The 17107-nt window shown below is 36.1% G+C and overlaps 1 pseudogene; it reads left to right on the top strand.

Annotated features, from left to right (window-relative positions):
• The first annotated feature begins 1106 nt into the window (after positions 1-1106).
• On the top strand, positions 1107-15149 carry LOC109071985 (annotated as a pseudogene).
• The last annotated feature ends 1958 nt before the right edge of the window (positions 15150-17107 follow it).

Consider the following 17107-nt stretch of genomic DNA (forward strand, 5'->3'; position numbering starts at 1 on the left):
TCATATAAAGATATGCGCCTGATTGGCCTTGTTAAACAATTCTGTATTGTTTACAGGCATACACCTGTAATGTCACACTTAAATAAATATAAACAAACATATATAAAATTCACAAAAGCACATTACAAATGCCTAATCTCATTATGATGAATAAATTCGTGAATATATACATGTAATGTTTGTTACCTATACCAAAATGTAAAAATGCAGTAGCCCTATTATCAATAACTAATAATGCTTATTTTAGATGTGTCAGAAATATTTTTGAGAAACTGATATTTTATGCATTTATATTTATATAATTTACCATTATATTTGTCTGCTACTAATGAAGGTTGTTTATTAAGTCTGGCCTTTATAATATCATGTATATCTATGTTAATTTATTTACACTTTATGGCATCTAAAGCACATCATTATAAAAGTATCACAATGGATTATCTTATTCACATTCCCTTGTATAGCATATCTGTAGCCTACATATATTGTCTAATGTCTATTTTGTCTGTTATGTATTTTTATGTATATTTATTTCTTATTCACTTCATTTCTATTCACTTTTATTTTTTATTTACTTAATTCTGTCAAAGTTTTGTTACTGTGTAAAAAAACTGTGCAATGCATTGATTTACACCCTGTCTGCTCTGCTCACATTTAATAGCCAATCAGTGCAGTAATTAAAGTGCTGTAGCTAATTCATCAAGCATTCCGCTCCCTCCTCCGCCTCATTGGAGAAAAATCATGTTCAACGTGAGGCGTGTGACGCTGTGTAGGCAATCCAAGCGATAGTAGAGGTAATAGAGGAAGGATCACCTTTTTTTTTTTTTACAATGTTTTTGAAATGTATTCATTACCACAGGCTATAATGACAAATAAGTAGGCCTGATAACAACGGAAGATAGGCTACATGTGGTTTGAATATATTTCACGGCTCCCCCTTAAAGCTCTTGTCTTTTTCTCCTTATACATTTCTCAAATTCTATTCTTCTCAGGCGATCTGAGATGAGTGGATAGTGCAAGCCATCGCACTTTGATTCCTGATATTTGTGTTTTATGTTTTTTTTTTTTTTTTTTTTTTTTTTTTTTTTTTTTTGCTTTTCAAAGAAAATAGTGGTTTCAGCTTAATATGTTGTAGGATCATTTATTGATAATAAATATTGATGATAATAAATTCTTGAATAATATTGGGCTTGTTTTTGAGGGGGCGCGAGTTTCGGTGAGCAGCTGAGCATCATGAGTCAGTCCCTCCCTCCCTCATCTCCGCTCATGTGAAGCTGGCGCAGGAGGATGCTGCACAAAATTAATGCCCTTATGCTGGGAATTAGGGAACCAATGCGTGGACGATGAAAAAGAAAAGTAAACGGCTTCGAGGAAGGATGTAGATGCAGCTTTTGCAAATATGTAATCGCGCGCAGGGGCGCCGAGTCGAGGACGGCAGCGGTGTGAATTTGCAGTTTACAGCATGATATATTTGTAGCGACCATTGTTGCAAAAAAATGGGCTCTCAAGTTGTGCAAACGCTACGTCAGGGAGTCTGGGCTTCACTGACCGGTGGATGGTATCATGATCCAGAGCGGAATAAATTCAACAATTCATGTCACCTGTGTTTATGGATGTTTGCTCATGCTTCCATTATCTCTTCATCTGGTGAGTGATACAATGCCGCAGGCCGCCGATAATATGTGTTCTGCAAATATGAATCATTCAGTGCGTTAGAGCTGCAGAAACCTTACACAAAATATTTCTCTGAAGAGATCAAATTGATTCACGCGTTAAATGTATTGTATATTAAATCAATTTTGGTGTTTGTTTGGTGCTAGCAATGTCACATTTTTCTTCTGCATAGCCTCCTGTACAGGTGATGAACGCATGGCAGACTGTGTCAGCACTGTTTTGCATTTACAGTAGAAAATATGCATATAAGCATATTAATAATGTTTTTGTCAGTGGTCAAGAAATTACAAAAAAAGCGGTAATAATAATAATAATAATAATAATAACAAACCTAAACATCTAAAATGATATTTTATAGCTGATTTATCTATCTTAAATGTATCTCTTCCTTCCTCAGGCTCTTCCACCCACCACTACTACCCTCAGTATCTACTGCACCTCAGTGACAGTTTTCTTCATTGTCATTAAGATGGTAAATTATCGCCTCCATCTGATGTTTGATCAGAGCGACATTGTAGCCCAGAATAGTGTGCCTGACATCAGCAAAGGTGTAGACAAGAAAAGCAACTCATCTAATTCCTGTCTTCCATCTCTAACGTAAGATCCAAAATCAGTTGTGCCATTTATAGATTTCATTGTTATTTTGCAGTGTCCTCAAAGCATGTGTACTCTACTGCCAAAAGCATTTTGATATATTTGTCTTGTGACCAGGCTAAAGTCTGAATCGTTTCAATCTTCAGGAAGAGCAGCACAGTTCCTCACAGTGTTGCCATATCTGTATTGACCAAAAACAGACCAAGTTCAGTAATACAAGTCACAGTGAAACAGACTGAAACAGACCCTTGACTGATTGGAGTGAGTAATACTTTCATGAATTTATGTACCATAATTATTTACATTTACTTAGTAAATTATTACAGAATGTCACAAATATGTTAATGGTTATTAGTATAACAGCAACACGTAAGCAATATAACAAATCTTACAGTGGATTTTGGTATGTGTAATATTTTTGTATACTTTAATTATTATTATTTATTTTATTTATTTATTTATTTTACCCTGCTTTACAAAACTGTGAAGGAGGGTCCAAAATCTGAAGAGCTGAAGAATATAGAGGGTATGTAACAGCTTTAATTAAAGCACTGGCCTGGTTTCACTGCAGTGCAAGAGATCCTCACAATTCTGGGAACATGCTTTGCAGATATATCACTGTAAGTTTCCATCACAGAGCTTGCATATGAACTGAGGAGTAACTTGACTACTTTCTATCTTCCCTCAGTTGCATGCATGCTGAGTGTGACATCCTGCCAGGACCTCTCAAAAAGAGCTGTCAAACAGCTTTGTCAGAAAGCCCAAACACAGCATCACACTTACATTGTGAGGGTCTCCGACTGCATTTGCAAACACAGAGACATGCTTTAGAAAATTTTATTGAATTTAATGAGGAAGTTTAAGTTGATTTAAAGTTTATATATTAAAAAATTAATTTCATTTTATAAAAAACTTAAATTATACAGCAGTACATACAAGAACTGTTTTTTTTTTTTTTTTTTTAATGTAATTTGGTTAATACTGATCAGATTAACTTTGGTTTTGGGGTTTTATTCATTTTTCACCCAAAACTGAAAATTCTATTATCTTTAAAGCACAAATTAGAAATAAAATAAAAAAAATCACTGACTGTCATTCATTGAAAGTCCTGGTCATCAAAACGTAGAAGATCCAAAAATGTTATAAAATGAATGCATCATATGCTAGAGCCAAAACATGTTTGAGCTTCTGTGTTTACTAAATGTTCTATGTTCTATGTATGTGCGTCAATCATTGTTTAGATGTAAAATCTATTCCTTGACTCCTTGGAAGTTTTGGATACCTGGACTTTCAATGAAGGGTCAGAAATCTTCAGTAAACAGTTCTTCAGTTTCAGTAAACATATCTTAATTTGTGTTTTGAAGATTACCTGAAGTCTTATGTAACAACATTAGGGTGTGTAAATGATGACAGATTTTTTTTTATTTTTGGTTCAACCATTTAAATCAGTTTGTGACATCATCTGGTAGCTATTGAATTCAAATCTTTGTCCATTTGACATTTTAAACATGCTGTTTGTATACTGACTGGCTTTTACAGGTCAGAGTGATGAACGATCTAGGCCAGAGGCAGAGGAGTGACTCACCACTGAGGATGTGTTCAGTCCCAACACTGACCAGTCTGCTCCACTCCTGCAGGGAGAGCAGATTCCTTCAGCCCACAGGAACAATGCTGAGGATGATCAACCACCTTCCCTTGTGAATGAAGAAGACAGTATAGAGGAGAAAGACAAACCCCCCAACTGACCCCAACAACAAAAATACCTCTCTAGAAATCACATGAGATGCCAACGATGGAGAACTGCCTGAGGAGAATTATTGCTCAGATGAAAATGCCGTGGTGCTGGTTGACAACTCGAGTCCCTCGGCCCACCCAGACAAGAGTGATACAGTTAAGATCATTATCACAATGAGCTGTGACCCACAGACAGCAGCTGAACTAGAGGAGTCCGTCAAACAGAGCATCTTAGAGTCAGCTTAGTCCCACCAGGAGAATCCGACTGTCCTGTCAAAATTCCTGTCATCACCTTCGATTCACCTCACGAAGTGGAGGAACCCTCTGCAGGTGATGAAAAGGAAGATACACCTGTTGCAGGAGAGAGCTCTGTTCAGGAGAAGTCCGAACATCAAGACAGACTTCTTGCCAAAGAGCCAATCAGTTCTGACACTGCTCAGGAATACAAAGAATTTGATAGCTATGAGCTTGAGATGCCCAACCTGAGTGCCCAAGTGACCAATAACAGCTCCTCAGGCATTGATGTGAACTCCCACACTGAGGAAAACGACCCAGCTGAGCTTAAAGTGGATTTTGATGGATTCTTGCAAATTCCGTCAGTGTATATGAGGTGTACTCAGAGTGGAAGATCACATGCTAGGGCACTCAGTATCGACAGTGGACGGGATGCTGTCCTCATTAGCCATAGAGCTAAAGATAAGCTCGGTACAATGACCTCCTCTAAATCAGACTTAGATGCCAAGGAGGGACAGATACCCAATGAGTCCAACTTTGTTGCGTTTGTGTCTTTGCTGGAGTCTATCAATAGCAGCAGATTTGGGGGAGAAAATGAGGCTTAGAAGGAGAATGAAGAGCGAAATGGTGAGTGCTGATTTATGCATGACACTGGATTTAATATCTTTACTCAAAACTAATGGTCCAACTCCTTTCAGAGCAAAGTATGATGTGGAGAAGAACTCGGATGTGTCAGAATCCAAAGGACAACAACAGGAGCGTCCAAATCCCCCAAACAGTCTGGTTACAGACACAATGAAAACCATTCCAGAAACATTCATTCCTATTGTCTCCAGAGAGGTGGGTATTATACCATCTGGCATACTGTAAATTGCTTAGGATAAAAGCATCTGCTAAATGACTGCTGCTATTTACTTTCTTTTTAAACCTGAACAGAAGCATGATATTTTCATAGAAAACAGATGAAAAAAAAAAGTGTTGTTGTTAATAATAATAACAACAATAATAAAAAAAAAATATACTCTACACACTACTGTTCAAAGGTTTTGGTCAGTAGAACGTTTTAAAAGAAATTAATTATTTTATTTACCAATGACCGAGACAGTAAAGGTACATGGTGATAAAAAAAAAAACACTGAGATGGGAGGCAAATTTGTATTTCAAGGCTTTTGTGTTCTCGTCCCCTGAGAAACTATAGATTCGCAAAACTTTTGGGAGGAAAAACTATGTCTTTTGCAAGTAAATGCAAAGTTTCTTGCAAGAATTGAACACTTCTGTGAGGGAATGCAAATGTTTTTGCGAGTGAACGCAAAAGCATTGAAATATAATTTTCCTTTTCAAAAAAATGCTGTTGTTTTAAACTTTCTATTCATTAATGAATACTGAAAAAGTTTCCACAAAAATATTATCCAGCACAACTGTTTTCCACCATGAAAATATTTTTTCTTGAGCAGCAAATCAGCATTTTAGAATGATTTCCTAGGATCATGTGACACTGAAGACGGAAGTAATGGCTGCTGAAAATTCAGATTTGCAATCAGAGAAATAGTTGAATATATATACATATATAAATTAGGGCTGCACAAATAAATTGAATTGTGATTACAATTACAGATACCACAATTACGTTATCATTCAAAGCGGCAATTAATCGTTCAAAGTCCACTTATGCTAATCTGCGTGCTTAAGATAATATAACATTATAATAACATGCATATTTTTACTTTTATTATTTAAAGAAGAAACCAAACCAATGTATAGTTGACATTTGTGTCCCAGATAATCGTAATTACAATTTCAAGTGAATAATCGACAATTAATTTTTGTCATAATCACGCAGCCCTAATTCAAATATAAAACACTTACTTTAAATGATATTAATTAATGTTACTGTATTTTTGTTCAAATAAATGCAGCCTTGGTGAGCATTAGAGACTTTGAAAAAATTATTTTTGTCCTCACAGTCCTCAGACAGATAAGGAAAGGGACCCTGACTATGATTCTCTGCCCTCACAAACGTCCCAGTCAGAGAGCTCTATGCTTCAGGTCATCTGTAGACCAGAGGCTACATCCAAAGAGATTAAATATTACTTAAATATTAGTAATATCAGCTTAAATATTACTCATGGGCAGGAGGAGGACTCCTTAGATGAATCATCCGAGACATCAAGCCAAGAGAAACCCTCAAGAAAGCTGCACTACAAACTAAAGGTCTTTCCTGGGAAATGGGTGAACATATTGTATGATCGCCTAGCCTTGATGGCATTATTAGACAGGTGTGGGGGACAATGAAAGTGTTGGGATCCTTTACAGACATTGCATTGCTATTCAAATACCACAGGAACAGAAAGATGTGCATTGTTTTTGCAGGAACGAGGATATGACAGAAAACACGGTAGCTGTATTCTTAGCTTTCTTGGTGGCTTTTCTGGGGTTTGTGCTTCTAAATGAGGGCTGCTTCAAAGACATCTGGGTCTTTCAGTTCTGCCTGGTCATTGCTAGCTGATAGGACTCCTTGCTGAAGGTACCACGTTCCTCATTTTAAAGCCTGTTTTTTATAATATGCAAAAATGCTCTTTTATTTCACCTGAAAATTGACAAGAGTAATCAGAAGTAGACTACTGTTCAATGGTTTGGAGATGGAAGATTTAGGAAGAATTGTTTTTTAAATGTTTTTTATTATGTCTTTTTTTTTTTTTTTTTTATTTGATTTTAAAGAAGTTTTATGAAGTATTATTAAATTTTATTATAATTATTTTTTATTTTAATATATTTAAAAATGTAATTTATTTCTGTTATGGCAAAGCTGATTTTTCAGCAGTCATTACTCCAGTTTTCAGTGTCATATCATCCTTCAGAAATCATTCTAATATGTTGATTTGCTGCTCAAGAAACATTTCTTATTATTATCAATTTTGAAAACAGTTGTGCTGCTTAATATTTTTGTGGAAACCGTAATACAATTTTTTGATTCTTTGATGAATAGAAATTCCAAAAGAATAGTATTTATTTGAAAAATTTTTTTTTTATTATTTGTGTTTTTGTTGAATAGAAATTCCAAAAGAATAGTATTTATTTGAAATAGAAGTATTATTCACATATTCTTATTGAACAAATTTACATTATGTGATAGATTTTTTTAATGTTGTGTACATTATGGGACTTTTTATTTAAAAAACAATAAGGCTCTTTACACAGTGAATGGAACACAAAACTTTGAAGCTCAATATCTCAAAACTACTCGGAATGTAGATAGAACCTTATAATTCCAAGGGGACGAAATGTCTTTACTGTTTTGTTTTAATTGTTTTTGAACAATTTAATAACTCCTAGCTGAATAAAAGTATTAGTTTTTTGAATGGAACTGTAATTTTTGCATCTAAGGAATCTTGTATTAATAATAATTTATGACTTATATTTTGTGTTGCAGAAAGAGATTTTACTGTCAGATCTGGTTGTCTGTATTCTCGCCTCAGTTTTGACCTAACAGCCAGCACAGTTTTCCTTTCTCTACGGGTATGTTTCTCTTACTTATACACTTCTTATACAGAGAGACAATGACCACATATTCACTAAAGCTTGCAGTTTACATATCAACTAATAGGTTTATTTGCATCCAACGCAGCCATTTGTGTCTATAGTGCTGTATGCATTAGCAGCCACTGTGGGCTTTGTCACCCACTATCTCATCCCTCAGTCACGGAAACACCATACCTGGCTGTGGATCTCTCATCCTGTGCTGAAGAGTAAGGAGTACTCACAGTTTGAACCCAGAGGTCAGTTCCCTGCACTTACGTAATGTGTCTGCTGTAATACATTGTGTCATTAATGTTAATTAATTTTAGTATACTGTCTATTCAGAGGTTGCTCACTTGATGTGGTTCGAGCGTCTCTATGTGGGGCTGTTGACTTTTGAGAAGTATATCGTCTACCCAGCTATTGTCCTCACTGCACTTACTAATGATGGTTTTGCCCTCAGCCATCGTAAGAAATTAGGAATACAGTAAGTATCCTTCCCCTTATTCTTGTTGACAATTTACTGTAACACAGATATATATAAAAATATATAATATAATATATAAGCTAATGTATTTATACGGTTAGGGTCTCATTCAGAAATCAGTCTAAAATGCTGATTTGGTGCTCAAGAAACATTTATTATTATCAGGGTTAAAAACAGTTGTGCTGCTTAATATTTTTGTGGAAACCATAATAGTGTTTTATTTGAAAGAGAAACCTTTTGTAACCATGTAAAATATTTTTGATCAATGTAATGCATCCCTGCGATTAAGTATTTTTTTTTAATGTTGTAAAATATTTTTGATCAATGTAATGCATCCCTGCGATTACATTGTTTAATGTATATTTGTGTTTTAATTGATTAATTTATTTTTTTGTAAAAAATATTACACAATGCAACTAAACTTGACAACTAAACTAAACAACTAAATGTTTTTGAGGACCACATCAGAATATTAGAATGATTTTTGAAGGATCATGTGACACTGAAGACTGGAGTAATGATGCTGAAGAATCATAGAAATGAATTCTTTTAAAAAGAAATTCAAATAGAAAACAGTTGTTTTAAATTGTAATAATATTTCACAACAATATATACTGTATTTTTTAAATAAATAATTGCAGCCTTGATGAGCATACTTAGTAAGATACCTTATAATACGTTTTACTGAGCAGTGTGGTGATGTTAGCAGAAGTTAGCGTCAGAGCCACCCTGATTGGTCTTTGCTGTGCTTGGTTGTATGCTGCCTCTGGCTCAGGTGTCTGTGTCTCGCTCCAGCTGTGATGTCTTGTTGATGACAGTTGCTGGGATGAATCTTTTTCGTGCCTCCTTCTGCAATCCCAGCTACCAGTTCCTCACACTCATCTTCACTATCATCTTCTTTGAGTTTGACTGCAAAAGTGCCTCTGAGACATTCCTTCTCAACTTCTTCCTCATGTCCATAATCTTCAACAAAGTCATTAACAAAGTCCTACATCTTTGTTTTAATTTAGTATTCATTTAGATACATTCTGTAAAACAGGTAACATAATAAAAATACAATTAAAGTCTGTAACTTTTTTCTAACTTAGAAAAAAAATTATGTCTATTGTGCCAGATTATTGTCTAAAATAGCTCACAGAAGAAAGTACATTTAGTAACTAGTCCCAAAATAACTGCATTTATTGTCTTGCGAACTCTTACAACGGCTCTTTGTTTTGTCAACAGCTTTGGGATCTTCTCCACAAGCTGCACTTCATTCTGGTATATATCGCCCCCTGGCAGATAGCATGGGGTAGTGCATTTCATGCATTTGCACAGCCCTTCACTGTACCTCATATCCTTACAATCTGTCCAGCTTGAGTGTTTATATTGGTAGTACATTCTGAGTACTATGTTCATATTAGAAACATAATGATCCTCTTGCGAGGGACCTCCTTCCTAAAATACCATAAAGTATATATATATTGGGAACAGCCATTGAGGATGGACATGTTTGGCATGTACTTGCCTTGTTTCCTCTCGGACAAAAGTTCCTTCAAGGTTGATGGGCTTTATCTGAACTCCAACAGTCTTTAGTTAGCAGAGAGAAAACCATGCTATGTTGAATTATTGATGTATTTTCGAACCACAAATGTGATGACACAGAATGTTTCTGTTGTTGATATTAAACTTGAATGGTTTAATGCGCAGGCATCAGATTAAATGGGGCATTTGACATTGAATATTTCACTTCATGAACTTGTAGATTAGTGGTTATTGATGATGTTTATGCTGGTAAATACTGTCTTCATCTATACATGTCACACACACTGAAGTTGTTCAGTGTTAGGTCAACATCAGGTCAGATGCTGTTTTAGGATGCCATATCACTGCTATTACTGAAAACACAACAATGTCCTCATGCATTTTTAAATAAAAATGTTCAGTCATTATATGCTTACCATATAGGCTGTGATGACAACAACCTCAACTCAATCTTCTATGAGTACCTGACGCGCTCCTTGCAGCATTCTTTATGTGGAGACCTGATGTTGGGCCGCTGGGGGAATTACAGCGCTTCATCCTGGCTTCTGACTACCTTAATGCACTTGTTCACCTCATCGAAGTCTGCAACGGTCTGGTCACCTTCCAGCTACGAGGCCTGGAGTTCAGGGGTAAATGGGTTTAACATTATATTGTCACACTGATGTCATTGTTCCCTCTCCTCACTGTGACTTTCTCATTTCCTCAGGTACTTACTGTCAGCAGCGGGAGGTGGAGGCCGTCACAGAGGGTGCAGAGAAGGATGATTCTTGCTGTTGCTGTGAGCCGGGCCATTTGCCCCATGTGCTGTCCTGCAATGCTGCTTTTAATCTCCGTTGGCTGGCCTGGGAGGTGACCACCACTAAGTATCTGCTGGAGGGCTACTGCATCAGTGAGAATAACGCTGCCACCATGCTGCAAGTTTATTACTTGCGCAAGCTGCTCATCACTTACTACCTTAAGGTACCAGCAACACTGTTGTGGGACTTTATATTTTAAAAATATGAAGCAGTTGTAGTAGTTCAGTATACTTTGGTTATACAGGACTAAGAATGGTAAAGCATTTAACTGTTCTGGTTCAAATCACTCTAAAGGAATGAAATTTCATAGCCAAAAGAGGAGATAACATTTAAAACCATGCTTGCAAAAATTATTTTTTAGAAGCATGAATGCAATCCAATCATTTTTTTTTAATCTGACTTTCAGATCTAGGTATCATGAACTTACTGAGAAAAATGTGTATCATACACTAAACAACTGAGGGTCACACAAGTGACGAATGATAAATTTAAACAATATGTGTTCTAAAATCAGCTCAGAACATCAAAAATGTTCGATATACTTCTACTGGATGGAATCAGAGTCTTGTGCTACGATGCTGTGATTCTATGATTTTCCGTGAAATCTGCAGACCAGTTCTGACTCTTTTAGCAACTAGCATTGACTCTTTTAAGAGTCAGAGTAAATCAGTGCAAAAATCTGTGCAAAAGTCGTGTAGTGTATTGCAGTTTTCGGTAACAAAATCTTGTAGTTTGTTTTAAGCTATGACTTAAGAGTTCAAGAGTGAGACTACACCAGTTGCACTGTATGCCTTTTATTTGCTAAAAACAACTGATTATTTAGGCATCGGTCTGTTTCGCACTATACATCCAGCACCACTGAATGAGTAGTATGTGAACACTGTCAGACTATTTTAGTGTTGTGTTCCATCCACATCAACAGAACGTTTGAGAACTTTTCCTATTGAACCGATTCATACCCCTATATACAATATAAAAATTGTATAACCCCAAGCTGCAGATATGGGTTAAAGACCAATTCATGCAGGAAGCCCTGCAGTCTTACACTAAATGGCATCATATTGAGAAAGACTGTGCTGTGTTCAGCATGAAGATTGATGAGGACTATGTCCACTGTCTGCAGGGGGTCACCAGAGCCAGCTACTGTAACTTCTACCTGGAGTGGATCCAATACTGTGCCAACAAACTATAGTAGGTGAGGAGAAACAAATGACATTTATTAGTGTGACTGAAAGCTGATACAGTAAAGGAATACCTCTTTACGAATCCAAGTAGAAAAAAATTGGGGAATTACCTTTGGAGGGAAAGTTGAGCTCTTTTTTGCAATTATACACTGTTAAGGTGATCTAAACTTCTTTAAATCTAAACTTTAGTTTTTTGTCTTCAGCCAGTAGACAGCGATGAAGATTCTCCATTAGTTACTCTGTGTTTTGCTCTATCTGTGCTTGGAAGGAGATCCCTCAGCACAGCAGCACATAACAGATCTAACAGGTACACTTCTCAACATTAAGACAGTTCAATAAAAGATAATGTGTACTGCCATAAAAAGAGATTTCATGTTTCAATGATTTCCACTGCAGTCTGGACTCATTCCTCTATGGCTTCAACATGTTGTTCAAAGGTGACTTCTGTATTGTTGCTAAGGATGAATAAGTTTTTGCTGACATGGACCTGCTACAGACGCCGGTGGCCCCAGCCGTGAAAATGAGTCTGAAACTTTACCAGGTGAGATGACACAACATGACTGACTATTCACAGCCCATTTACCTTTAAGTATCTCAATAACTGAACCTATACAGGACCACTTCACGAGCCTAGAGGAGACGGAGGAGCCTGCCGTGCTTTACGAAGCCATTAGCAACTACAGAACCAGTCTATTGATATGTCATGAGAGCGACCCCGCCTGGAGAAGATTGGTACTGTCCAGTCGAGACACCCTGCTCACGCACATGGTGGATGAAGGTGCGGATGAGTACAAGATCATCATGCTCTACAAACGACATCTCAGCTTCAAAGTTATAAAGGCAAGAGAGCAAAAACTATATTATATATATAAAACTATATATTATTATACACATATAAAATTTAACACTTTTGGAGTAACATTTTATTAATTTTATTAATGAAGAGAAATATGTAAAAAATCACACTAAAACAGTTCTAAAAGTTCTAAACAAGTCTGTTGGTGGATTTTGATGTGAGAGGACAACAGGGCGAGGAAGCATTACTATGGATTATGGACTCATATTTTGGCCAAAAGCGACGGTTTAAAGTTAAAATGCCTTAATGATGGCTTTATTAAAAACACAGCTCACAAGACATTAACTGATGGACTGGAGTTGTGTGGATTACTTTTGGATTATTGTGATGTTTTAATTAGCTGTTTGAACTTAAACTTTCAGCTAATTTTCATTTTTTGGGTTAACTATTCCTTTAACAGTCCCTCTCTGTTTCTATAGTCTGAAAAGGTCTTTTTCTATACCTTCCTTGAACTTTCTAGGGTGAGAAAAGATAACCATACTATATGAATCTGTACAGTTTGTAGTCCTACAGCCTGTAAGAAAATTAACATATTAGTTAATATCAAATAATATTTTTCCCCACAGCTCACCGGGAGCATTGTGGTCGCTCAGTGCAACCTCAGGGCCAAAGGCCCCCCGTCACCAGCCGATCGAGTTCCATCCTGGACAGCCAGCACGGCTCGGGCTCTGGCTTCTCCAACAGCCAGCTGTCCTTCAACACCTCCTCCATTGCCTCCGTCTTTTCCCAGGTGCCTCGTTTGTCCACAACAGGGCCTCTGGCTTCAGCCACAGATCAGCATTGCTCCAGCCAGGTGTCTTCCTCCAGCTCCACACTGAGCCTGCTGTTTGGCAAGCGGAGCTTCTCCAGCGGCTTGGTCATCTTGGGCCTCTCTGCAGCTGAGGGGGGAACACCAGCGATACGCAGTCCTCAAGTTCTGTCAACATTGTCCTGAGCCCGTCCTGTCGCTCAAGTTGTGCATTGCAGGTGAGATGATGTCTTTTCGAGGTGTTTTTACAATGATATACAATTTTTTTGTTGTTAAAGTATTTTCAAGAAACAAAAGCTTGGACCGCTGGTAGCCTCCAGATGATATACAGAGGATTTTGTCATTTTTCACCAAATGCTAATTCCCCATTCAAAGGTTTTTATAGTCAATCTAGACATATAAAGCAGAGGCTATAGTGAAAAACTTAAAAAAACACTCCAAAATTATTTATAACTTAGGAAAAAAAAAGGATATTTATAACACTTCACACTATAAAATTTCAGATTAATCATTCAAATTAATCATATTAATTTGCAGTGTTCTTTCACTTCTTTGCCTTATTTAACTCTGAAAATGTTATGTATCCAGGGTCCAAAATGAACTTCAATTGAAAAAAAAAAAAAAATGTACCAGACAGTAAATATTTCATATCCATCATCCATCTGCATTTTACGGGGTTTTTTTGTTGTTGTTGTTTTTTTATAAAAATAATGCACTTATGTCCCTAAAAAGCTAATTATTTGACATTTGTAATGAACAGTAATGAGCTGGTCTCAGTTTCATGTTTTTGTTTTGGTGGATTAATTTTTTATAATATACTACCGTTCACAAGTTTGTGGTCAGTTTTTATTTTTATTTTTAAGAAATTAATACTTTTATTTAGCAAGGATGCATTGAAATAATCAAAAGTGGCAGAAAAGACATTTATATTGTTACAAAAGATTTCTGAAACATCACATGACACTGAAGATTGGAGTAATGGCTGCAAAAAATTCACTTTTACCATCACAAATTACATTTTAATCAAATAAATGAGACATAAACTTCTTTCAAAGACATTTACATATCTTACTGACCCAAAACTTTGAGTTTATATTTTTATATCACAAATTCTTTCTTTTCAGCAGTGGACATCAGAGGCGTATGAGAGCATAGATGCCACCTCCACCATTGCCACAGGACCCAAGGTCCACAGCACAGAAAAGAGCCAAGACGACTCTACTTCAGCCTTCCATGAGGCTCCGAAGGAGAAGACCACATGAGACCACAATAGCCCAGATCCACGGTACATTACAGGTGTCTTTTTGTTAAAACAAAAAATCTGCCATGTGTAGAAATGTAACTATAAGGGAAAAGAACCACTCTTCCAAAAAAAAAAATGAACAGGTAAAAAAAGTTTATGGCTATAAAAAAAGATTTATGAGAGTGGGCAAAAGCTTGTTACTGTCCATCTCTGAGATTAAATGGTGGAATCTGATGACTACAAGTATTTACATTTGCACTTTGAGTGTGTATGAACACCATCACTGAGAGCTGTGATTTTTATACTGTTGCCTAAGTAATGTAAGATCACCTGACTAAAGAAAGTGTCAGGGATGGTTACATAGTAGTTTTCTTGCACAGCGCTGTTTTGAAAGTGTTGTGATCCAGGTGTGTCATTGGTATATATTAACATACAAGCACCACAAGGATTCTGAACTGGTTACTGATGCATTAAAAGCAATGACAAAAAAAAATGTTCTTTCTGTAAATCTACAAAAAAAAAAAAAAAAAACATTTAAAAATTGCCATGGTCACTTTTTGGCACATGCTATATGCACCTTTTCCTCTTCTATTTCATCATTAAAGCAGCACTATGTAACTTGCTCTGTGTTCAAAATGTGCAAAATGTTTATAATGAGCGAAAACTGCGTTTTGTCTTATCCCGAATCACTACGGTACACTCATAATAAGTGCTTATATTTGGACTATTCGGGTCGTCACCGCTGTGGAGTAACAGGTATGTGAATCGCCATAGACACAAACTTAGGCTGCATTTACACTGCAGGTCTTGATGCCCAAATCCGATTTTCTGACTATATCCGATTTTTTTGACGACCCGCTTGCATCATCTTTTAAAAGTGACCCGTATCTGATTTTGCATTTACACTATACACTGCTGAAACTACCAAACGTAGACGTTCTGACTCGGAAAAGGAAGTAAAACAGCACGAAATACAATGGATGCAGATGCAAATAAAAATTATACAGTGTTTTGCTTTCCATAATATATTGAAAAGTCAACAAAAAAAAACCGCTTAATAATATATTGAAAACCTGTTTGTCATCTCGTGAAATGTCTTCAAACTTATTTATTTCTGTAACAACCCTGCATTTTTGCCTGCACTGTCTCTTCGCCCCAAAGACTTAAAAGACATGAAAACCTCCGCATTGCTCCACTGTGTGTATCCTTGTCCTCTATCACGCCTATAATAAGTCATGTGATCTCAGTTGGTGGTGTCCACCTTAGTTGACGTCACTTTTTTAATGACGTACGACTCGCATTTACTGGGGAATATCCGATTTGTCTGTTACATGGCACACGCAAATGCACGTATCCGATTCATATCCGATTTATTACCACATATGAATGAGGCCTGAATCCGATCGGAGAAAATCGGAATCCATGCGGTTTTTCCTGCTTACACGTTCACCGGTCATATCCGATCTGTGCCACATGAGAGGAAAAAATCGGAATTGGGTCACTTGAACCATGCAGTGTAAATGGGGCCTTATGGGAGTAGCTCCGTTTAGAATTTTGTTAAGTGGGTTGGGTGAGGTTGTTTTTATTAACCGCTAGAGCGCCAAAAGTTACATAGTGCTGCTTTAATGAGATGATTAACTGGCCCATGGAAGATTGTTGTAAATTGACTTTTACATCCCTGAGTATGGCAAGCACAACTTTATTCAATAATTCCTCCAAGAACTAAAATGAGGATGAAGGAGTTTCATAGATCTGGAACTATAGTTGATAAAAGCAAAACGTGCATATTTACTATAGGAAACATGGGGTTTCCAGTATATTTATTATGTGAGAGGGGTCTGTATGATGTGGTGTAATATCAAATATTTTATGGTAAGTCTAGCCCTTTAATATTACTTGCATATAATAATGCTCCCATGAATCGGGAGATAAAAAAATCTACTCCCATGAACACAATTTAAATAAAACAGTTGAAAAAGAATCTGAATTTTGTCCTTATTCATTTCATATTATATATATATAATATATCTGGCAGATGTTTTTCTCATGACCCATTTTTATCTAAAAAACTTATCTTTTGTAAATAAATAGACATTGTGCCTATGTATGAATGTCTTTGCAAAAGCAATATTTTAATTAATTTTTATTATTTTAATCGATGAGAACAAATTATCATCCTTTAATTTGTGTTATTTCGTAGTTTTGATGATTTTAGTATTATTCAAAATATGTAAAATTGTTAATAATAAATGAGTAGTTGTCTCTAAGCTGTTTTGTATTTCATCACATTTTTTGCTGGATTTGGAAAGATTTACTAGTCTAAAACCAGTAGAGCATTGAAAACAACCATTCAGTGCTCCATTTTATGTTAGAAAATTAATATAACTAGCATTTTGAAACCAAACAAAACACATTTACAATGTGTATCTGAATCAACATTATAATGAAAACGTGTCAATGACTATAAAATTATCGTAAAAAAATTATTATTATTATTTTTTTTTAACTAATAACAT

This window comes from Cyprinus carpio, chromosome A13 (genome assembly GCF_018340385.1).
Source record: "Cyprinus carpio isolate SPL01 chromosome A13, ASM1834038v1, whole genome shotgun sequence".
NCBI classification, from domain to species: Eukaryota; Metazoa; Chordata; class Actinopteri; order Cypriniformes; family Cyprinidae; genus Cyprinus; species Cyprinus carpio.